This window comes from Filicampus tigris, chromosome 14 (assembly GCF_054856515.1).
Source record: "Filicampus tigris isolate MCC_2025a chromosome 14, RoL_Ftig_1.0, whole genome shotgun sequence".
NCBI classification, from domain to species: Eukaryota; Metazoa; Chordata; class Actinopteri; order Syngnathiformes; family Syngnathidae; genus Filicampus; species Filicampus tigris.
The window spans coordinates 12,996,251-13,022,064 of NC_141230.1; the positions used below are offsets into that span (position 1 = coordinate 12,996,251).

Sequence of the window (25,814 nt, forward strand, 5' to 3'; positions counted from 1 at the left end):
CAGCTACAGTGCTTCCACACTATGGCGTATCATTAGTTAGCGCAGGATAACACTGGCAATGAACATTCAGAGGTTCTGTAATCAAGTGAAGTAAAATGCCTGTCCCTTATTTTCCACACAGCCTGTTTTATAGATACAAAAACATTGCAGTGCTACTCAGAGCTGAATGTAAAAAGATACTTTTATTTGTTAGCATATTTTGCCCATACCACAATATGTAATCAAATGAAGCGCCAAGCAGCAGAAAAGTCAATCTCTTACACGAAATTATGTGGAATGAAGTGACCTAAAAATATTATAGCATAGTCTTTCATATTTTCACGCTTAAGAAAATGCCTATCCACACTCGTAAAATGCACTTAACTTGTATATTCAACTTGTTACACACAATTCTGTTTTATCAATAAAAAGTTGATCGAACATGAAATTCATTGCAGTCATTTTAAGCTCTCCAGACGAAATTGGCTTGTTTTTAACAAAATAATTCCGTAATGAGTTAACCATTTATTAGCCAAAGATTTATTATGTGTACTTTATCCTTTTAGTTCAATTTTATGGCTATTGGAATTTTCAGTCTAAGGTAAGTCATGTTTTTAAACTTTCAAATGGCCAACAGCGGGACAGCTATAACTCATCAAACTTTTCCAATATTCAATCATATTATCATGCTAGGTTAAATTGGCTAGCTGTTTGGGTTCTGGTAAAACTACATTTAACATTTCGGCCTAAAATGCGATGTTCTTTGGGTGCCAAAGGTGAGACTGAACGAACAGCAGCAAACTAATGAACCCCATATTGCCAAACGAGTACAACGGGATCATCAGAATTCATAAGTCAATTAATCGATAGAGCGCATTACGTTGTTGTTTAAAATGTGCTGGTGACACATTCTTGATTCTGTACCTCGTTTCTGCTTTCAGGCGGTGGAATGCACCTGAACAATATCCGGAGAACTTTAAAGGCCACTTTAGTGTCAAAGTGCTTACAGTGCAGGTAGTCTTATGAGATCTACTGCAGTGGAGGCACTTTCTGCACTATTGTGGCGCACGGAAAGAAAGCATCACCCAAGACTGATGATTTTCTACGGAGGGAATCCCCTTGCATCAAGTGTGGCCTTTGTGGGTTGTGTGATGTCATTCCATGTGCTAATGAACTCCATATTTTGCCTCCAAATGTCAAACCATTTGGTGAGTGACTTCTCCGAGCAAGACCGCCTCTGGTGCTTATGCTAAGGTGCATCTAGTGCAGATAGTTAAGTCAACGTGCACCTACTGCCCTAAGTGCCCCTTCTGGCATAAGCAGCCCAGACTGCTCCATTTTATGCGTCTGTTTGTGCAAACACACCAGCAGCGGTGCTCTGTTAGCTTTGCGAGGTTGCGCTGCAAGAAGAACAGAGTTGTGCAAATCTATGCAAAGCTGACGGCGTCCTGTGTTTTTACAACCGACTCCTACCGTTTTGCGCCCGCCAATCGATGCGCTGCAAGTTTCAGCAGTATTAAAGTGCTTATAGTGCAGGTAGTGTCATACCAATCTACTGCAGTGTGAGCACTTCAAGTACTTCTCGATGCCATTCCAGCAAGAAAGACTGCGAGGGCCGCCCGCATGAACGTGACTTTCTGGTTAGTTTTGCTGGTTTGCTTTCAGCTATTCTATGCGGCGCTGTGCAAATCCATGCAAAACTGACCACGGAGCCAACACCAATCACGGCAGATTTGATCCCGGTCTGAGCAGGTTGGGAGAGGTGGCAATGCTCTGGATGTGCACGGTATTGCACTTGTCCCGGCCTGTTGATGACACTGGGAGTGCTTCTCCTAAGGAACGATCCACGGTGTGTTATTTCTCCGTCTGGATGATTTGTGTTTGACCCCAATGTTGTCTTCTGGAAAAAACAAGCACCTAATGTACTTCTGTTATATAATGTGTAAATCCAATGTGTTCCCATCGACGTACAATACTCATTCTTGGACTGAGCGTTACTCATAATTTATTTCTTTTCTCCATCCATATTTAATGTTATGTTCTTGTATTTTAACTCTTCATTTATTTGTCAAAGTTATATATGACTAATGGCCATTCAAAGAAAACATTTTTGTGACGCCCGTGTTGTCTGTTAATGTTTGAGGATTTGATGCTAAAATGGATTTTAATAACCAGTTGTGACGTGTCAAAAGAACATGCAAAGGTTCATAGTGGGAAAATAGTGAACATTAAGTCTTTTTAGAATTTATAAAATGGGAATGAATGCAGTAGTATGTACAATCATCCTATTTCTGCAGGTGTTCCTATTATCGTGCAGGAAATTGCAGCGCAATGCTAGTATTAAAATGTTTTGTATATGTATAAAATGAGTACCGTATCTCTGTTAGCATGTTTATCTACTTCACAATTCTGAGGGTGTGGGATAGAATCTCAGCTGAGGCCCATCTGTGTGGAGTCTGCACCTTCTCACTTAGGGTTTTCACAAACATGAAAACCTGCATGGTATTAGTAGTTGCACTGTAACCATACAGTACTCATAATTACAATATGATCACAGGAATATAATTGTATTATGAGGATTTCCTTGATCTCTTCTAAATACACGACACACTTCTAGTAGGCAAAACTAGCACAATAGAGCACATTAAATGCTTTTATCATTACAGTATGTTTACGGCACAAGTGCAGTGCCATGAAATTAGGTTTGCAGCTTTGATGAAAAAAGGAAAATCAATTTCACAAATGTAAAGGACACTATAATCTACCTATGGCTGTATTGTATTCTGTCACCGTGCTGATACAGTTGAGCGAATTACAGCATTAAGGCGTGAAGCAGTACCATAATGCATTTAATTGTAGAAATTGTGGTATGATAATTAAGGCTAGCATCGAGTCACTTTTAGAATGTTGGGAATGCAGGTTAACTTCTATTGCAGTTGCAGTTACGTGGCTGTCCAGCAGAGAGAAGCACTTGTACACGTTACAGTTATACGTGCACTTCAAATCAGCCCGTAACTCAAAACGTCAATAAAACTTTGAAGTTGCTAAGTAATCAAACATTTGCACACATAACAATTCACTGACAAGTCTCTTAACACGTTTTGCCTGTTTGTATGGTGTTTATATATATTATTTTCATTAGTCCATATAGTATATATGATCTTGCCATGTTCTGCTAAATACAAATAAAACATGGGTGTACAGTCTACAAGCTCTTGAATAATAATACAAGAAAAAGCCGTTTTGATCAAGCGTATTTCATAATCACATTGGACGATCATAGGGGTCCCCCGAAAGTCTTATTACTCAACCAAAGATCAGCATCCATGACAGTGAAATATCGATTTGGATAAAAACCTTCCAGAAATAAACATGGTCAGCTTGGTAACTGATTTTTTTTAAGTGAAGGGGTCCATCTTAGCATTAACCAAAAATGCCCATCCTGCCAGCTAGTACACATATTTTGCTTTATGCATGTCGTCTTTGATTACAGTTCATTTGTTTAATGTACATGACCAAATGTGTAAGTTTCACATACTTTTTACAGCTACACAACATATATAGCAATTCAGAAATAGTGTAATTACTCCAATTGGAGTTAACCAAAACTCAGGCATCACAAAAAAACAAAAAACATATCAGACTTGTCTTTCCAAGCAGCATCCCTCTGCAGTGAGCGTATGCATGTTATTGTGGTGTTAGCAGAGCAGAGTGAGAGATGCTCACTGGGGTGTACACCTTTCATTATCATGTCCTCTTTGCTTTGACAGTCAAGAAAAATGGTACGTGTCTGGGAAGGACACCAACTCAAAGGATGCATTTCCGCTTGTCACCTCGAGCTGATTGCTGGAGCCTCAATTTATCCTGCAGTCTCCGTTGACGTTTCCCCTTTATTAGATGTTAAGAATGCATCTTGATGGTGAGGATGGCAGCCATGTCACTTGAGGCTTTCAAGCATACTGCTCATATGGCCACTGTGACTTTTTCACCTCTGTGAGAAGCTAGCAGAGGGTCTAAACGAGTTTGGACAAACTTACCCAAAGGATCTTTCAGAAGCACTGATTTGTGTGGTGGAGTTAGCAAAGAAAAAGAATAAAAGTGGAGAACACATATGGAGGGAAGCAAGGCAGGAGTCTCCCAAAAATATTTATACCGACACACACACAAAAGGAACTTGGAATTACCAAATTAATCCATTCAAATACCAAGGAAAACAAGGACTAAACTCACAACGACCGGAAACGTAAGGTTCGCGAACAATAATGATTCTTCTCATAGTCGCAACAAAGATACGCCACACACAAAAAGAAATACAAGCAAACTGATCAGACAATGAGCCACACCTGGACAAGACACTGGCTGGAGGAAGCTGATTGGTCAAAACTAGGTACAGGTGGAACTGAAAACCTAACGAGCAAGGCGAGACATGGAACACAGGAAAACAATACATAGCATGAAACAAAACTAAATATAATCAAAACAAAAACAGATCATGACCGGATCAAGACTTATAGCATCCTTTACACTCCTCAGTTCGGCTGGGCAATTGGTGAGTCCTCATTTCGTTACCATGACGAGCAAGGGTGGATCTATTCTAGGGGATTTACCAGGCTAGCCAAATCGTATAAATGATTTGTGGAAAAAAGGTTAACACACACATTAAAACAGCTGCAGCTTTTATGAAGTGTGCAATATGTGATTAGCAGCTATATCCTCAAGTCTGGGCAATAGATTAGAATGCAATACGTTTGTTCATGTAGTGTCATAGCCCAACATCCCATCTTGTCCAATATAATCACAATACAAGCAGGGACTAAGTAAAAAGCAATGTTTAGCAGAATGACACACTAATCTCTTAATTGCCCACAATTCTAAACACTGCTTTTTACTTTAGGTTTGTTCCCGCATGCACCATAAATGTGTTGAGCAAGATTCTGGACACGTATAAATTCCATTTCATGAAACCATGACTGTGGCCATGCAATAAACCGTGACCTCCCAGACATGTTCCTTGCATGCTATGGTGTGAAGACAATGGATTTCATTAAAATTGACTGTAAGAATCCAGTGATATTTTCCAGAAGATATATTCTATTAGAAGTGGCATTTAGATGTGCTCCCTGGCCAGTGCTGCTCCTGACTACCTCTGCCAATGGTATTGATTGGTTCAATTTATTGTTTATTTTGTAAATGGCTTAATTGACTGCTCTTGGGGAAAAACAGAGGCAAAAATAGGTTTTAAATTAATAATTAAAAGAAAGTAATTAAAATTAAATTAATTACACCGCAATGGTCCTTGAAGATCCGGCCCGCAGGGCACCTGCCTGGCTTGCCCGACGGCCAGTCCAGTCCTGCTTCTCGGCCATTTCATGGAAGACCTCGCAATCACTAGATTATGAGGTTACAAGTGTGCGAGTATGCGTGCCAACCCTCTAAAAAAGTTAGGGCTCCGCCTCTGGATGTTGGTGTCACAGCAACCACACTTTTTGCATTATCCCTCCTCAAAGATGAAGTCAACCCAAACATGTTTTCTTTCAAGAATATGTTCTATGCAGGCCCACTGGTCCAAACACGGACGGCATTCTGATTAATATTGCGTTTGTGGAGTGTGAGAAATCCACCCGTTTTTAAAGATAGCTCAGGAAACAGGTGAGTCGTGATTGGTCGTTATCTGAGCCCTGAGTAATTTCCATGTCATCTTCAAAGTGACAAAATGGCCGCCCCTGGAGATGGTGGGTTAAAAGTGGGTACGTTTTACTGCTTAATTTATATTCCACAAATGCAATGTTAATCAGAATGCCGTATTTCAATTAGTGGGCCTGCATAGAACATATTCTGGAAAAAAATACATTTGGGTTGACTTCCCTTTAACTTCCGTTTCCTGTTCCTATTTGCTTAGTGGTCTCGTCACAAAAGAAATCTAAAGAAGCAACGTTGCTACAGTATGTGGCAGCAAACTCATCACAAAATGAATAAGAGCGTCCTGTCAGCTGTCCTGCTGAGGTGGCAATCAAAGCGCCAGCCTTCTCTGTGACAGAGGTCCCGGTCCATCAGCTCACCCCTGCCAGTTATCCAGCTCTATCCCCGACCGTCGCGTGAACTGCGGCTTTAAGTATGCACATGGTGCACCACTAACGCCAATTTATGCTAATGCGCCTCTGAATTGGCTGCGGAAAACAATTAATTTTCCAGGGGCAGGTTGATGAGGAGTTTTCACAAGAAGCTTCTTCGCAATCCGGTCTGCCTTGACACTTTGCTGACTGCGTGGCTTGTCAGGCGAGATGTGAACAGAAGTTAATTTGTGTACATGCTTTGTATGCTTTGCACTCAGCAATTAAAATGTCAAGACTTTTCATTGTGGTTTATTTGTAATATTAATTCGCTTTGATTCCCCATTAGGACTGCCCACTGTGCAACACCCACTGCGAGTAATGGAAACTCGGATGTTTGGCAATTCAACATCATCTAATAAAGGTAAGCCTGTGTAAATACGAAAGAGGTTCAATAATACTTGTATCACGCAGGTGTCAAGGTAATGGGGGCAGATCCGGGCCATAGTTGGCTGCAGGTTGCGAAATATGATCTGTGGGTGATAGTTTTCTGCGATCGGCAATGAAAGGTCTTCATAGACAAATGGCGACATACTTTTTCATGGAAATCGAACCATCAGAATTTGGTGGCAGCTCGATCGGAGCACCATTGGTTTCTGACAGTGTAGACTGCCAGCCTTGAATTTGGCTCTGAACCTTCAGCCAGCCCGTTTGATCAAATCATGGGTGGAGAAAGTCGACGTGCAGAACCATTTGCTCACAGACACATTTTCATGAGTAAACAAATGATTTACTTGGTTGGGAAATTTCAGGCTGGAACTCCAGAGACGCTCCTATTTGTATAGAAGAGTAAATTCTTCATAATTCAACCCAATAAATTTGGAATATAATTTTTAAACTGGAATTGGGTTCAAATTTCCAGCGCTCTTTCTGCTTGTTTCACAGTTGTGACTAGAAGTTCATATTTCGCCATAATGGGTACTACATCTGCTCAGAATAGGCCGCCGTCTAGCACGCCCCTTAACAGGCACAGTTTCTTCAAAGAAGGTAAAAAAGGAAAACCATAACAAAGGGAAAAAAAACAAGGTTGAAACTTGCTAGTGACTGACATCGTGCACACGAAGAAAGGAGCGTGCAATTTCATTTTTCAGCCAGGTGGCAGTTATGATTAGAAACTCAAAAATCCTGCGGAGTGCAGCTTTAAATATGGATAGATTTGACACAGGTTTGGCCTTAGACCACTATTGTGCAACACTTTCAGTGACAGACATAAAACTTTATATCACTTGCCTGGAAAATGACCAAATGGAGTTAGCCCACTCGAGTTGTCAGTGGTACAACGGGAACTGAGCATTCATTCGAACATTAGAAGCTTGTATGTACTATCTCCTCTCTTAATGGATTTGGAGCAGATGAATGGGGATTAAACTCTTACAATCGCATGTGTTTGGATCTGCAAAGGCCACACCAGGCAAACCACAGGGGGAGATATGTGTGCTCCAACAGTGTTATATGGTGTAAACAGTCCACAATGTACCATCTGTGCTTGTGGTGTCACTTATGCACCAGGCATGGATTACTCTACAGAGGGCGGGGGGGGGGGACAAAACAGGAAGTGGCTTGCATAGAAAACAAACACTGCAAATATTTTGTGAATGACAGATGGCGAATCAGTTTGTCCCAAAAGTAAATTGTTTTATGCGGTCTAACATTTGATGGAGTACTTCTGTAATAACGAGGACGCCACTCGTTCAAATTTTATTTACAGAACAAACAAAACAGACATTTTCTTCTGCTTTTGGCTTTGAGTGATATGTTGATCTGCAAAAGAGCATCAGGTTCATATCAAAATGAAAAACAAGTGAAGTTGCAAGTGCAAAGTCATGTTTTTTTTTTTTTTTTTATAGAGATTTATTCCTAAGGAAAAAAATGTACTTCGTCTTTGTTTAAAAACAAAACCAAAAAAAACATTTTCTGAGAATTGGTGTGTGTTGTATTAGTTTTTCAAGGTAGCTAATAGCATTAGAAAAGTCTGTTTTGTTTTGTGGTTTTTATAAGGATCTGTTTGTAATATTACAACTTCATTATACTTATAACAAAATTCTGAATTCTTTTCTCTTTAAATTTTACAGCTATGAAAAAAATACCCCAAATGTCATTCTTTCACCCTGTAATATGTGACTTTTCCTCGAGTGACCGAAAATACACAAAAATGGAAATATTTCATCGCTTTAAGGATTAATTATCCTTTCACAAATGTCAGATAGGCTATTTATACATCTCAAGATCATGATTTGATATGGACAATTTCTATGAGGATATTCTTTGCCTGGGGTTCAAAATCAAACCGCAACATACTATATGCATGGAAAATGAACAGTAAGACTCAATAAAGTTTGCTGACATCTTAGGACCATTTGCCTCATAAAAATATAACTTTGAAAACAGTTTCTGACAGCAAATAGAAAATATTGCATTGAATTAATTTAATTCTTACCTTTCATAACAGCAATAATAAACATAACCTGATTTCAGGAAGAGTTCTCTTGCATTTCAGTTCAAACGCACACTTTCTCAAAGGATCTTCTCTCGCCGATCGAATGCTGCTTGATGTCTGCTTTACATAAATATGAAGTCACAGATGATACTTTTTGCATGAGATGTGATGGTGATAGCCGATTAATGTTAATGTTATTTTGGGATGGGAACGTTTCTTCAGCTGCAGTGTTCAACACATGCAGAATATCTTCAAAGACGTGGACTCACTTGATGAACCTGCTAAAAGATGACCAACTCAGGTTTGAGCCGCGCTGCTAGAAACAATCGGCGTGCGTGCGCGCAGGCAGGAGACACTCTCGCTTTGGCAGTTCCACATGGCGTAAAGCACTTTCGTTTTGTACAGTAGGAAACGTTTGATGTGGAGTTCTGTGGGAAGTAAAACCCTTTTGACTGGTGAAATGACACATCTGAGGAAGCCATCATAGAAGAGAGAGACTCGTTAGCAAGAACTGTGTTCCCGACCGATTTATTGACTAAAATTAAGAGAATTTACCATAGCAGGGCAATGCTTTATGCTTTGCCATATAACATTGAGCATTAAAAAGATTAACAGTGGCGCGTCAGCAGTGATGTTTACATCCCCACTGTGGCAAATAAATCTTGTCATTTGTCAACACTGAATTATTGAAATGTACCCCACTGTGCAGCTGTCTGCACACTTGAGTGTAGACCTCCACCGAGGCCGGATGATCCTTGCATTACCATCTATGCAGTATTCGAAGAAATGTAATGGGTTCTTCACAAACAAGTCACGGGAATGTATCCTCTCTGACGGAGGTAATTACTCACTCTGTTGTACTAAGTGGCATTGGTGTATAGAACATTGATAGATGCTGGTGAGTATACTCATTCATCCGGTTCTTGTATTGTCAAGGCATTAAATCGATCACTGGACTGCTCGGGTTGTATTGGGAGACGTTTAGCCTCTCATCTGGACAGGCTTTTTCAGGTCATGCTCAAGGGCTAACTTCGACAGCGCTAGTCTGAAGGGATGGCGAAGGATCCATGTATTTATTCTCTAAGGCAGGGGTCACCGACATACCGACTGCCTGCGGGCAGCAGGTAGTCCTCAAGGACCACATGAGTATCCCGTGGCCTGTCCTAGAAATGGCTCACCAGTGATGGGACATTGTGATCATTTGAAAATGTAAACAATTGCAGAGATTGATATAATTAGTGTTGCATATTGATATTTCAGATATTTTGTTATGAATTATTGTGAGAAATCATAAACACCAACTTCATCACAATGAATCCATTCATTTTTTTGTATCGCATATCGTCACTTGGGTCACAGCATTAATTACAAATGTTTTAAATCAAAGATGCAAGTAGACGTTCAAGGTGATTTTTTTTTTTTTTTTTTTTGCGTCAAATCTGCTCGTTTTTTTTTCTAATTTTATTAGATATTATACTTTATTATATTAATGTAGTATTAAAAGCTTGTAATTCTAAAAGCTTGTATAGGTCAAACATAACAAAATAAAGATATTTTTAAAACTGATGTCTACCCCCTAAATTTGAAGAATATGTTGATGCCGCCCCACTAGTTAAAACACGGCATTCTGATTAATATTGTGTTTGTGGAATAAGAGTTAAGCAGTAAAATACACACATTTTTATACATCTCAGGGGCGGCCATTTTGCCACTTTGTCGACTGAAAATGACATCACAGTTACTCAGGGCTCAGCTAATGACCAATCATGGTTCAGCTTCAGAAAACAGGTGAGCCGTGATTGGTGATTGAGCTTTCTAAAATTACTAAAAGACCATAAAGTGAAATTGATTTAAAATGCTGAAAAGACAGGTCCCTGATAGTGTAGTGGTACACATGCCTGAGTTGTGTGCGGGCAGCGTGGGATCGATTCCCGCTCAGTGACAGTGTCTATGTGTGCCCTGCGACTGGCTGGCGACCAATTCGGGGTGTAGTCTGCCTTCGCCCATTGACGGCTGGGATAGGCTCCAGCAACTCCCCGCGACCCTGTATAGGATAAGCGGTTTGGAAGATGACATGACATGACATGCTGAAAAGACCTTAAAGCAGAAGTCAACCCAAACATATTTTTTTCAAGAATATGTTCCCAGCAGGCACACTAGTTGAAACACAGCATTGTGATTAATTTTGCGTTCGTGGAATATAAGTTAAGCAGCGGAATGCACTCGTTTTTAGCCATCTCTGGGGGCGGCCATTTTGTCTTCTGTCGACTGAAAATTACATCACAGTGACCACTCACGGCTGACTGTTTTCTGAATCTGAGCCGTGATTAGTCGTTGTGAGCAGTTGTGATGTCATTTACAGTCGACATAAGACAAAATGGCCGCCTCCAGAGATGGCTAAAAACGAGTGGATTAACACCTATTCCACATACGCAATATTTATCAGAATGCCCTGTTTCAACTAGTGGGCTTTCATAGAACATATTCTTGAAAAAAAAAATGTTTGCGTTGACTTCCGCTTTAAATAATGATACTGGAAAAAATAATAAATTTCACTGTCAGTAATTTTAGAAAGCTACATTTTATTCCGTTATTTTGCTTGTAAATGCCTTCAAATCTTTTCCTTCTTTACCTTTTAAATCTTTTGTAGATGCGACTAATTGTTGTCAATGTACGTTCTTCATAATTCTTAGTAAGCTAATTTCGTTCACTCTACTTTGCTATTGAATGTCTTTAGATGTTTGTTTGTAAAAGCTTTTCGCAGTTGTGATTTTGGCTGTGTGAAACACATTGAGTTGCCCTGTCTATGAAACGTGCTATAGAAATAAAACTACCTTGCATTACCTTTTTCCCCAGGCTAGGCTAATATCAGCATGTGTGTTTATTTTCGTCATTTTAGATTTTATTTGGGAGGCGACAAGGGCCTGAAAGAAAACCAAACACTGAAGCAAAGTGGAGACTGTGGAGCACATTACAGCATCCCTATATTTCAATTCAATGTAGGTTTTTGTGGCTTCAAGCAGTCATCCGTCAGTGTTTGATGCTTTGACCCCACTTGTGTGAACATGGCATCTGACACCCCTGCAGGCAATGTCAAATGAGACGTCGTAGGCGAAAGCTTTATACAACACCAATACACACACACACACACCCACTTGCTGCTAAAGATGTACCATTTGTCAGAAACAAACTAAGACTTCCTCTCAGCGACAAGCCTCTGTTCCACCGCATCTCGTAAATGCTGCAAGGCACTTGTGTGCTCAATGGGATAGCGTCGCAGAGGTGTACACGGCGACATAATCTTTGCATGCCATGCTTTGTCCTACATTTAACTACGACCCTTTCTTGTACTTAACAAAAGTATTTCACTTTTTTTTTTTTTTTTTTTGCTCTCATTCTGCATTAGCCGAACTCAAAGATCAAATACCTTTTTGAACAACACTGAAAGAAGTGCTCTGTTGAATATACTCGGTTTTATTTATTTAAGCAAATTCATTCTTATATGTCTAGTTAATATGTGCACTGCAATTGGCTGGCGACAAATCCAGGGCGTACCCTGCCCCTGGCTCAAAGTCAGATGGATTGAACTCCAGCTAATGAGGACAAGCCTAAGAGAAAATGGATGGTTGGTTAATATGGCACCAGTGTGAGAGGTTCAAATTAGTTTAATCTATTATCGTGTCTAGGCTAATATCCACAGTAGTCGTCGCTCTTGTACGCCTTTTCAAGGGTCAGTAATCCATGAGCGCGTGTACGATATGACTTGGGCTATTGAATATTTTTGTATCAGTGTTTTTCCAAAGTTTGCTGTACTTTTTCGTTACCCCTGATATAGACTGTTTTGCTTTTTATATTGTAGCGATTTCTGTTCGTACTTTGGTAGTTCAGATCTGTTTATCTTTCTCACAGTCATAGTTATAATAAATAAGAGCACTTCTTAACACATTGACTAAACCACCTGTGACAGAGACCATCCAGAGGTTTTGAACAGTAATGAGGAATTTTAATCCTAATTCACCTTCTTATAACACTTTAACATCTTAGTCTATTTTTTTGTGTGTTCAGGAATGCAAGTTAATTACTCATTTGACATCTTAATTAAGAAGTCCTAACGCTTTCGTATTTTTTCATTATTTTTGTGAAATATTATCTTGAAAATTACTTGACAACAATAAGCATGTTTTAGCATTAAAAAATGGTCATTTACATGCTCGGTGCATAAACCATAACAGAAACAATGAATGGGAATAGCGGGGAATAATGGTAGTTACCAATGCTGTTAATTTAGGGTAGCTGTGTCCTAAAACTTACATTAGATGCTCATCTTACACATTTATTAAGCAGCAAATAAAATACTGTACAATGTATAGGACAGTAATACATATATACAGTAATATAACTGGATAGAATATGAAGTATACATTTTGAATAAATACCCCTGCTATTCACATCGAACCCCCAATGCCAGTAATGAACACATTTATTTTGAAACGTTGCCTCGTTATACTACATCTGCATCAAGTCTTTGATGCAACAATGTTGGTCAAAGGCGCATTTAATATTCCGTGCAGTCCCTCTGAGCTTTGGCCTGCCCCTCCTAGCAGGGGCGCCTAATGCAACATAATGAGTGGCTGGCACATATTCTTGAGCGCATCAACGTCCTCACTGCAGATCTATCAAGCTATCACAAATGAATGGACGCAAGCTTTTTTTTCCCCCCGAAATGTCAGGCGAGTTTTCAAAAGATGTTTACTGACTAATTACAGAATGTCAATTGCCAGGAGCTTTAGGGGGGGATGAAAAATAAATGCCACATGCATAAGAATAACAAGGCTAAAATAAGAGTTGTGTAATTGTGCAGTCAAATGTCAAGAAATTAACAAATGGTCAATTATCTGCAGGGCTGGATTGTTTACTTGTCTTAATCACACACTTATACCCCTGCCTTCAGTCATGTATTGGAGGGAACAGCTGGACTTCAGTCATGTTTTCATTGATGGGAATCTATTAATACTTAATCAGGCATGTTAGGCCCCCTTTTTTTTTTTTTTTTGTCAGGGGACTCCGGCTTCCTCGCACATTTCAAAAACATGCATGCTAGGTTCATTGAAATCTTTATGGTAACCTCTTAGTGACATGGGATTTTTTTTTTTTCACGTTTCAACCTAAATATTCATGACCTGTTGAATAGAAATTAACCTAACAAATAATTTATCCATATACCTGTCATACACTGCTTTCTCTAACATGACTGCAAGCAGCTAGTTTACTGTACAAGCACCATCACTGTTGCCAACTTAATGACTATTCTAACCACTTTAAGCCACCATTTTTCAAGAACGCGACGAGCGACAACATGAGCAAAACAATTTTACTTTTATGGTTCTGCATGACAAGGGACTGGTGTAAGGTAATCACGGATTCATTTGAGCTGAACATAGCCAAAGGCATGGGTACCCATTTACAGTATAATTTGCAAGGGCAGTGATTAACGACATATTTGAACAGTTTTACTCGAGCTTTGTGCTCCCAAGCCGCAAATATTTTTCAGAGGTTGCCTTACCTGTACTATTCTATTTGTACATGAGAAAACAGCATGAACAAGCTGGAAATGCAGTATCCATACATAAGAAAATGTTATTATTTAGTAATTAGCATACCATGGTTAGTTATCAATATAACATTGTTGAATAACTGGGGATAGGAAGGCTATTTGCGGAGGTGGGAGTAAGTCGCAACGTGTGATTTGTGAGTAAGAGCTCTGTTTTTGTGCTCAGCACAAGTCTGCAAATTTTTAGAAACGAGCGTTTGCGCCCTTGTGGGTGTGAACATAGCCGACTAGCTTCCCGGCTAATGGAAGCGGCTGCTCTCATTCCCTTTAAAATCAGCACGTGAGAGGCGCACAGCCTTTGACATTGTAGAAATTGCAGTCCATGCAGAAGATCGAAGCAGGCAAAATATGTTTATAAGGAACTGCAAGCAGAACTCCACGGGGGGGATGATGTCAAGTTGGCCAATCGTAGATCACCGCTGTGAACTGGGCACTTGGAGACCGCTTTCCAACCTGATTGTTCGTGTCAATGCACAACCAGCCTCATTACCCCATAGCTGTTCTGTAGCCAAGGAGGCTGATTTTAAAAATATAATGAAGATGATAATACTAATGCATTCGATGAATTAATTTTTACTATGATTTAGAAGGTTTGATGCACTCTGTTTATAATATTTATGAATGAAATAGGATGCCATCCGCTACACTTATCCACGGATTTCAGAATCCTGTTACACCACCTGCGCCACTACTTAGACTTGTTTCTACCAACCGTGTTTAGTCTACTTTCAGCCAAGAAATTATCAGGTGCGCTGGGATCGTGCAAAAGAAAATGCTCTTGGTCCGCTGGAACGCTCAGCACGGAGCAACCCAGCCTGCCAAATTTCCAAACAGGCTTGCACTGGCTTGAAAATCAAAATGCACTTTTATTCCCGACCAGACGTGTGCTGTATACGAAAATAGAGCCCGGAACCTGAAAGAAGTCGTCAACCCTAAATGTGTTTGTGCAATATGAGTTAAGTAGTGAAATCCACCTGTTTTTTTGTCCATCTCAGGGGGCGGCCATTTTGTGACTTGCTGTCAACTGAAAATGACATCACAGTTGCTCAGGACTCAAGTAACAAGTGATGGCCCACCTTCTCAAAACAGGTGACTGAACAGCCCCACCCCCCTCCCCCAGCCTCTCAGTCTCCCTATTGTCTATCGTTTTAACGTACTGTATTATCACTTCATTGCCTAATTTACATGAAGATTAGGTCATGTTTGACCAGCTATTGGTGAGCTAAATAGTATTAGCATAGCTTTTACCAGCATCAGTAGTTTCATGGTGACTAATTAAGTTGTCTCTTATCTTTGAATTGCATGCTCCCATTCTCTGTTTCCTGATTATTATCAAAAACATAATCCTTAAATGTTGAATTCACATGTAATCTATTTTAGATCTCCGTGAATAATAAGTGCTACATAAGGTGGTCTCTGCACGCCGTATCAGAGCGACACGCTCACCGAGCAGAAGTCTTATGAGATATGTTGATATCCATTTGACTTTTGAGTCATAATTTTTGACGCTCCTTATGCATGCACTTTGCAAGTGTACCTAAAGGAATGTCTCTTAACTGTGAAGCTTTCTGAAGTGTCAGTGAGCTTTTTTTTTTTTTCCTGCTTCAAGTGGCTTTCTATCAAAATAGCGACGCACAGAGGATTCACTCCGCACCATCATACGAGTCCTGGGGACCTCTGAGTCTAATTTGCCTCGAACCGAAAAGGCAGATAATAGTGCGCTTCAGAGAGGCAGCCCAATTCCCCCGTTTCCCTCATCTTGAATATATTCCATTTTAAATATCAAACTGCTGGCATCAAATATGAAAAGAGCCTTTGAATGAACCAAAATTGGATATAAGGGAAACATAAGGAAACCTTGATACCACTTGATAAGTCTGTACAGTCTCTCTTCACATATTGTATGCGTGAAGCTTAATTCTTTGTCTTGTAATGAGTCCATTACAGCAGTGTTTTATGCCAGTCAAAGACAGAGTCTTTAAGACATAAGCATTAAATTAGGGGTGGGAACTATTTGAGTATAAAAATGTTTTGCAATATTGTAAAAGTCAGTTCTCATTTAAGGGGTTCATATTATGGGATATTGACTCGTTTGTACAAATAATACAAATGCATGTATTTTAAAAATGTTTTTTCATCTGCTGCCTTATTATGAAAGCATGTCACGTCGCCTTCAATGCGTGGATGTCAGAGACCTTTGTCTGAGACAACTGGAAACTGTTTTAAATAATGAAAAAAGAGGCAGACTATTAAAACAAAGTAACAAAAATCATCTATCGTCTCATTGGGGCTCTCAAAAACATGTATCCAATTGTTAAAATAATCATTCAAGGGGGCGCCCTCGGTTGATAACGTTACCGACATAAGATATTTTGGGGTCAAAAACGCCTTTCAATGAACTAATTGAGCAACAGTATAGGAATATGTCAAGCCGTATTGTCTTTCAAGAGTCCCTTTTTTTGTTTCTTGTTCTTGGCTTGGAACGTTGTTTCTATTTTTGGTCCTAGTTTACAATAGCTCTGCTGAGATTTTTAGTCATCTCTTTTCAAAATTTCATTTTTGTCAGATTTGCTGTAATTGTTTTTTTTTTTCTCATGTATTTTGTGTTGCAAGGATTATATTTGTTGGATACAATCTATTTATGAAAATATCTACTAAATCTGTGAACAGGGCTTTTAGGTACCTTTTTTGCATCCATTGTCAACATTGTAGGCATTTTATGCAGCACTTATACAACTTGATTGTCGAAAGTGGCTTGAGAGAGCGAGCGGACTCATTTCATGCTGTGGCTGCAATCAATGCTGCTGCAGTCAGAGACAAGAGGAAAAATTGAAGTAACCAAAGGGCAAAAATATAATGTAATTTTAAAAGCAAATCAGTTATATTGTACATCTTCTGTCTATAGCCGTTTCAGGTTTATTGAGCCAAAGCACCCATTTTACATCAGAAAGATTCACAGCACCAAGCATAAATGTCACAAAAAGTGTGACTTCTTAAATAAAGATGATGTTGGGCTCTATTGTCAGGACCGGTGCAAGTGTGGCGCAATGCGCAGTCTAAATTCAAATTCCCTAAAATCACATTAGACCAGCAGTCTACCTGCTGCGCCTAACTTGGACGTGATTCCAGCAGGCGTATAATTTTGATGAATTTCTGCCACTAAATTGTCAGATGCAATGCGCCCACTTTGGAACATCCATCCATTATCAATACCGCGGGTCGCGGGCGTGCTGGAGCCTATCCCAGCTGTCTTCGGGCAGTAGGCGGGGGACACCCTGAATTGGTTGCCAGCCAATCGCAGGGCACACAGAGACAAACAAACATCCACACTCACAATCACACCTAGGGGCAATTTAGAGAGTCCAATCAACTTACCATGCATGTTCTTGGAATGTGGGAGGAAACCGGAGTACCCGGAGAAAACACACGCAGGCACGGGGAGAACATGCAAACTCCACACAGGGAGGCCGGAGCCGAGATCGAACCCACGACCTCTGAACTGTGAGGCGGACGTGCTAATCAGTCGACCGGCCCACTTTGGAACAGTAAGCCCAAATCCAGAGAAGTTGCAGTCAGTCCTATACCTGCACGAAAATCAGGTTATGGCAGCAATACGCATGCGTCATCTACATTGATAGAGCACAAAGCTGATAATACTTGTAGGAAGACATTCCTTGTGCTGTATTAATGGCAAAAGGTGGATACACAGATTATCATTATTATTACAGTATATAATATTATTTCATCATTACTTTTCATCTAATGGAACAGCATTTAACTGTTCTACTCACCACATATGCTGCTGGCATAGAAAGATGAACTAAGATATATTTGTAATTAATAATTACGTTTTTGAACAAATTAAATGATTTAGATAATTTCCTGTGGCACCCTTGATTATCGCTCACGACACACTCGGTTGCCACGTCACCGTGGCAACAAATCACTGGTCTGTGCCTACGTAATTGCATCGGCAATTGACAGATAACTTGTAATTGAAACAAATAAGGTAGCCAGTAAATCAGCTAATTAAAGGGGCAAATCAATAATGAAATGCATCACGCTTGGATATTTGATGAAAGTTAGTCACGAAAGCATGTGGAGCGGCCCCCAAGGGTGTTTTTCATTTCACTAGGCGGCAATAATCACAGTTTCATCTCATTGAATTTTCACAGCTATTGAGATAAAATACGGTAACGCTATACGTGTCATTGGACTCATTAACGGCATCTCCAGTGTAAGATTACACAAGATAAGAAGCAGCATTAAGCATCCCTCAACCAGCACTTTCTCAGTGCATTAACATTCCTTTTACTGCAGCCGGGCAACACTCATTCAAATGTCCATATAGTGTTAATTAAAGGACTTGCTGCATTTCTAGTAAAAGCGATTAGCTGAATTAATGATTTACCGGTACTCTTTAAATATGTATTTTGTATAATCGTCACAGTTAAGGCCACTTAGAGTAAATACAAGGCTTCTAACTATATTTCCCGATATTAAATATGATGTAATATACTGTAGTTTATGTAGACCAGTGTGAAGTATTAGTGACACTGAAGAACAACTAAACTGCGAGTCTTCATCATTAATTAGAATCAGAATCTACTTTATTGGCCAAGTCTAACTCATTCGCTGCCATTGACGTATTTATTTGTCTTTTTGCAGACCACTCTTTCAATCTCAGGAACGTATTATTTTTTTTCGTTTTTTTCAAACATTAGGATAAAAGAGTGTCTGAAAATGTCTGACAGTGAATGAATTAAGAACACACAAGGATTTTGTCTCCAGTAGTTTGAGCCACTCTAGTACTACAGTAAAATTACCCACAGTGACAAAACAGACATTTAGGACTATAACACACACTATGTACATAGCAAAAATTAATAATGTTATAAAATTATAAGAAAAACGTATCTCAGAATAATAATTGTAATTTTCGTTCTGGAAAAAGTGCAATTTCAAGAGAATTTTGGAAGAATCAATTCTTACTACTAAAGTGAGAATAACGTCATGTACATGTCATTTTTTTCTCTCCTCGTAGTAGTCCTAATATGCAATCATGGCCACCAGAGTTAGCCATGTTCCACCAATACTCTTAGAATTGTGCACCTTTTTTGCTCAATCACACTCTTAGTCGCCGCTCCATTAGCGAGATGCTCCTTTATGGAGGCTACGCCTCATTAACTAGGCACCTTCGTTACACTTAATGGGCCGATGGAGGCTAAGACAGGCACACTCTTCCTTTGCAGGACAATAAATAGCTGTGCAAAGATGACATCCTGATAACCTGGAGGTAGCTTTGCACCGCTGTGCGCATTTCTACATTTTCTTTTCACTGATGTGTTATGATGATGACAACAATGCTGGGCCTGAAATGGAACATTGCACTTTGGCAACACAATCCAACCACTGTTTCAACAATGTCCGTGTTATCTACTGTACAACTTGCACTACCAATACTTTCTTGGCTGTTTCTTGCCTCCACTTGAAAAACCCTCTTTTTCTGCACATTTTTGGTGGTTTTCTCTTCAGTTTTCATTTTCAGATTAGATTTAGATATTTTAACAACACATTTGCGAGTACACTACTTTTGTTTAATGATTCAGAGCATGCCACTTCTACAGTTCAGGTAACAATGATGACTGTTTCCAATACTGTCTTTCGAATTATATAAAATGCACTCAACAGTAATACACTCGTGTCTTGAAATACGAGTGACCAGGCCTTCAATTTTTTTGAGATACAGGCAATCATTTGCATTTTTTCTAATTTATTTATTTTTTGCTATGACTTGTGAGCAAAACTTTGATATGAACTGTTGACCATGAATTCAACTCAACTCCACAGCATGCGTCAGTTTGGCAAATAATGAACTGCCACTCACAGTTGAAGTTTGCTGTCGAACAAAGAGAATCACACCTTGTGTATTGAACCAAACCACATAACTTTGCCTCGCTAGAGTCCACTAGCTCAATGCTAGCACAAGATGTAAAATGCCGTGGACGGGCTAACCAATAGCATAATGTTCTAGTGTTATAACTAGTGCTGTCAAGCGATAAATTTTTTAAAAACAAATTAACCGCAAAATTTTACATAATTGATCGCGACTAATCAAATTTTTCAACTAGGTTTTTTTTTTACGTAGCTTGGAACCGTTATTTACTTGAGTCAAATCTTGGAATTAATGTGGAAAAAAAACAAAAGTATATTTCAATTCAAAGGCTGTTCTAATAGCTTTCTTTGATCCTTGAACACGATTCTTTTCCTGTAAAATACAACAGTTGAACGATACACCAAAGACATACAACTAATATGTTATTTGAATTTGGTCGTGCAAAGGGTGCAAATTATTTTGGATTTCTCCAATGAGCCGTCAAGCAACTTTTTGAAGTAAAACTACGTAAAAGTCCGTCTTTGCATCAGTGACTCTCCTCTAAGTTTGGCTGCACAGTGAGCAGAGGTCAACTGCTACAGGAAGTAAATAAAACTCAGTTAACTGAGTACATTTTTTTTTAGTGCGTTATGAAATTTAAATGAATCTCCATAGTTAATGCATTAATTTTGACAGCCCTAATTATAACCCTTTAAGCAATGGATATGTGAACACAAAACAGCACAGGAACTCAGGTAGACAAATAATATACTATTTTCTTCATCCTCAGCAAAGACTGACTAATATTACTGCGGCTTACTGAGGAATTGTGTCCTTTTCTCATGTAATATCCGTATGTCTGCAGTATACTGCATCACTCTCAACTAGAACCACATTAACAAACATGTGGTTGAATTAATATCTGTAGGAATGGAACGTTAGTATACGTTTGTAAAGCCAATATTTGTGCACAGCTGTTGTATTAACGCTCATTGGAGTGAACCTAATGATTTGTCCGGTAAGTGTAGCTTACACAGAGCTTGTATTTGAACACAATGTGCATATGAGGCTCCACAGAAGATGGGAGAATCCATCTGGCACGTTCCGCTCTATTGACAGTACACTTACCTTTACCTGTCAGTCTGTTGTGCTTTATTACTTTGTCCTTGCTGCATGCATGCGTATGCAGGTTTGTTTCTTTGCTGTGGTCCATGCTGACATTGGACTTCAATCCAGTGTTGGGAGCATGCTAATTACAGGCCCCCAGGGGAGGTAAATGGAGCTTGATTTGTACAGGAAAGAACATTTGGAGAGCTTTGCACAAACATCTTATTTTGAACTGCCCAACCCGTTCGGATTTATGACATTGAAACTTAGTTTTCTTGTTTTACGTATTTGCATAGTGTAAGCGTTGATTGCTGCTCACGCTGTAATGGTTTCATTCCTCACTGTCAGCCCCACGGACATGTTTGTTTGCAACGCAATCAATGGGTGAGGTGATGAAGCATGAGCGATGACATTATGTTCAGGCATTGCGTGGCTGCAGGTGAATGTGTGCCACCTTTCTTCTCCATTCAAGCTAATTACACAGCTTGGTGGCAGGGAGGTCAAAAGGGGGCGGTTAAAACAATATGTGAATAAAGAATTGTACAATACATTCTTAAAGCATAGCCTTGGGTCATCTGTCAAGATTGAAGAGAATGGATTGTAGTTTTTAGTATACGCCAAGGGGCATTAAAAGAAGACGACAGGCCACAGAGAATCCCCCCTCGTTGTTTGGAACACCCAAAACATTTTGCTCAAACTCAACGTTACTATTAAAAATAATTGACTTGGAGATGAAAAAACATGCAATAATCCCTAAATAGTTTTGGATCTATTATGAAATGCCATGAAATGCCAAGACGTCTACTCTACCAGTTACTGGGTCACGGCATATACCGTATTAGAATCGAGGCCACTACATATTTGAGGAAGTACGGCACATCGAATTTTGACCTTTTTAGTTTCAAAAGTACTAAGTAGAAGTGATGACGTGACATTATAAACACCATGCCTTCTAGCTTACTCCCACTGGCTGCAGTGAATTTCATCTGTTTTAAAAGGCAATTTGAAACCCTGATGGATACATTTCATCCTTGAGCTGGTGAACATTATTAAGGAGACAGACATCTTCATTATGCTTTCATTTCCCTCCAGAGTATAATGCTCTATTAAAAAAAGAAAAACAAAACAAACTTTCGGTGTTAATTCCTTTGTGCTAAAGTGACCCTTTCAGAACGTGCAACAGGAGATAATTAATGTCGCCTATAGAAGCGAATGAGCTTGTAAACAAATCCTATTTAAGCTGTTTTAATTAGACCTAACTTTAAGCACTTTCATTAAAAACAGCCAATGACCATGCAATGAGCGTCATATAAATAGAATTTAATCATAAAAACAAATACTATGAACCTTTTTCTTATGGTTCAAGTTAAGCGCTAATCTTTTTTTCAGTTTCATAATCATTGCCCTGTTTGACCATATTTAATTTAATTTGTTAAAGTGGAAGTCAGCCCAAACATATATTTTTTTCAAGGATATGTTCTATGCAGGCCCACTAGTTGAAACACGGCATTGATTAATATTGTCGTGTCATGTCATCGTCCAAACCGCTTATCCTAGACAGGGTCGCGGGGAGGTGCTGGAGCCTATCCCAGCCGTCAACGGGCGAAGGCAGACTACACCCCGAACTGGTCGCCAACCAGTCGCAGGGCACACAGAGACACCGCTACTGAGCGGGAATCGATCCCACGCTGCCCGCACACAACTCCGGGCGTGTGTACCACTGCACTCTCAGTGACCCTTGATTAATTTTGCGTTTATGAAATAAAAGTTAATCCACCCCTTTTTAGCCATCTCTGGGGGCGGCCATTTTGTCACTTCTGTCGACTGAAAATGACATCACAGTTGCTCAGGGCTCAGCTAATGACCAATCATGGCTCAGCTTCAGAAAACAGGTCAGCCGTAAATGGTGATTGAGCTTTCTAAAATGACTAAAAGACCATAAAATGAAATTGATTTAAAAATGCTGAAAATACCTTAAATAATGATATAGGAAAAAATACATTTCACTGTGGGTAATTTTAGAAAACTACATTTCATTCAGTTTCTTTGCTTTTAAATGCCTTCAATTTAGTTTTAGTCCAGTTTCAATCGCACTTGTTAGTTTTCAGCACATTTAGTCAACCTCATCCCGTTTATATTTTGTCAAGTTTTAGTCGACTATGAATCGAGCATTTTAGTCGTTATTTTAGTCTAAGAAAACATACATTTATTGATCTAGTTTTAGTCTACAAATCTGTCAACAATTTTATCTAGTTTTAATCAGGACAATCGTTTGACCCTTTTGTATTTTTTGTCAGCAGATATTGAACATTTTCATGTTCATACACATATTTCATATATCACCATGTAGGTTAAAGTTGTTTTTAATTATGTGTGGTGTATTATTTTTGTTTATCTTATATAGATGAGTTGTTTTAGTTTTTAGTATGCATCCATGTGTCGCTGCCCAGGTGATCTACAGTTCGCTTGCAGCTCCTACATTAGCTCTTTTGTCTGCTTAACTAAACTTGCAAACCAACTGAAAACATAGTTGCCCGACCAGTATAACGTATCTCAGTTAGCACAAGTTCAGCTTCACATAAAATTATATCAACAAGTGGCTACTATCGCTACATGCTCATAGCAAGTTAGCCAGCATCGGTTTAAAGTTATTGTTGGATCATCATATTGGTTTAATGTTACGTTATAAACAACCACCACCAAACATGAATTATCTTCTAACTAGTTAGCTGAAAAGTGGTGAATTGTGCTGCTTGTTGTGTGTGAGTTTGTTAATATGACAGTGGTTTCCTTTTTATTTATTTATTTATTTATTTTTTTTTAACTTGCCAAAGGTTTTAGACCTTTATTCACAGTGACGACGGATGCATGTTCTTGCCAGTAGTTAGTAGCACTGCAGTCAGTGTTGGTTGAGGAGGATGAAATGAAGAGTGATACTTTTCATCAGGAAGATGTGAGTAATACTAGAGTATATTGGAATAGTAGACTATATTAAACGTTGTTATCAATTACAGTACAAGCCCTGAGATGATTAATTGATCGATAATAATCCTTCAACAATTATTTTAAGAACTTTATCGCTGAGTACACTGTGTTGAGATGAAAATAAAACATTGGTCAGTGCTCTGCACAGATGTGACGACCCCAAAAGATTAAATACGCCTCTGTACGGACAAAATAAAAAGTAATTCACATCTCATTTAGTGAGAGCAGACTGCATGACATACTGATGGGAGCAAAGTGGGCTCAGGTGGAGGTCCAGGCAATAGCAATTTAAGAAGCCATGTGCAGGTGCGTTCATAAAAAACCTCAGTGATCCTCCCTCGGAAAGAAATATCGCGGATGTGTCCAGCTCCAAGCTCAGGAATGACCCATACTTTTTTTTCCCACTGGGCTGTCAATATATAGCCTAGTTGTACTCATTTAGCACCGTTGGAGCCACTAGTGCTTTATTATTTCTCCTGCTGTGGGTTGAGCCTCCATTCTATGACTGCTACACAGATGCGGCTTCCATGAAGAAGGGATTAAGAGTTCGCTTCAGTGCATTCCCAGATATTCCATCTCTGCATACACACACTCACACACACACACACGCATACACACCCACACACTCAAATTTTGCGCGCAGTCAGATTGGGGACACGCTTGCCCGAGAAATAGACACAGTACACACTCTATCCTAGGAAACATCTTCAATGCCCGAGAGCACAGATCAAACAGAACAAAAAGAAGCTGTGAGGAATAATGGCAACACGAATTTCACATTTCCCAGTTTGTCAATGTTCCACAGTGAGGAATGGAGTGATCTGGCAACCCTGGTATTTTTAATCATAATGATTACAATTAATGTCACAGACATTTCTTTCGCGAGCCTACTTTAAACAATTATAATCGTTAACTGTAGGGCGCCATAATCCAAATAAACTATCATTTAGATGGTTTTAAAAGCCCGCTTGTTTGCTTGTTTGACAAATTTGCAAATAACAGCTCCCCTCAGGTGGCTTGTTTTTTATCCTAAGAATAATGGCTCGCAAACATCAACTTGTACCGTAATTGTTTTTGGGTCACACCAACTGCCACGTCTCATTGTCAGGCCAAAAAGATTTCTGGAACAATACCCGTGGACTGGCAGCCAACATGGTTCCTGTTGACTGATGCAAAATTACACAGCAGCAACCGCACAGGCTGCTTTTTTTTTTTTTCCCTTTTTTTTCTCTTTACCTTTTATGGGAGCTGAACGAATAACAACAAAAGACACAGATCCCGGAGCGAATAATTAAAGTTAGAGTAAGGAACTGCAGTTTTCTGCTTCCAGACTCCAGTTACAGTTATGAAATTTATGCTGTTGTGAATACAGTCAAGAGTGATAAACTGGTTATTGCTCAAGAGCTTTTACCAATGACAAAAGTCATTTAGATTTTAACAACACGTCTCTTCAGTGTGCAGCAAAGTTGCCTTTCTCTCACAGTTTTCATGAAATTACAAAATTTTTCTTAAGAATTTGTGGCAAGAACTCTTGTCACACACTGCCGATCCCACTTGAAGTTAGCTAGTTTAGCCTGTCAGTCTGTTAGCTCAATGCTAATAATAAATAGCTTCTATGTTGCGATGTTATGGCACTTTAACTAATGAATTCAATACATATAGACTAGGAATTAAACGGTACCCAGTCCATTAGATCCAGTCTAGCGTGCT

The 25,814-nt window shown here is 39.3% G+C and overlaps 1 protein-coding gene across 8 annotated transcripts in view; it reads left to right on the forward strand.

Annotated features, from left to right (window-relative positions):
* The first annotated feature begins 4,342 nt into the window (after nt 1-4,342).
* Nucleotides 4,343-25,814, forward strand: part of LOC147136418 (glypican-6-like) — a 113,139-nt gene continuing 91,667 nt past the window's right edge. Inside the window, exons 1-5 of one of the 8 annotated variants that reach the window (XR_015089542.1) lie at nt 4,343-4,528; nt 6,379-6,453; nt 6,975-7,076; nt 15,133-15,226; nt 15,747-16,359. The gene's annotated coding sequence lies outside the window, so the exon portion shown is untranslated. Of the gene's footprint in view, nt 4,529-6,378; nt 6,454-6,974; nt 7,077-8,748; nt 9,457-15,132; nt 15,227-15,746; nt 16,360-19,389 lie in introns of those variants that run through there. The other 7 variants (XR_015089545.1, XR_015089546.1, XR_015089543.1 and 4 more) reach the window with 7 other exon arrangements.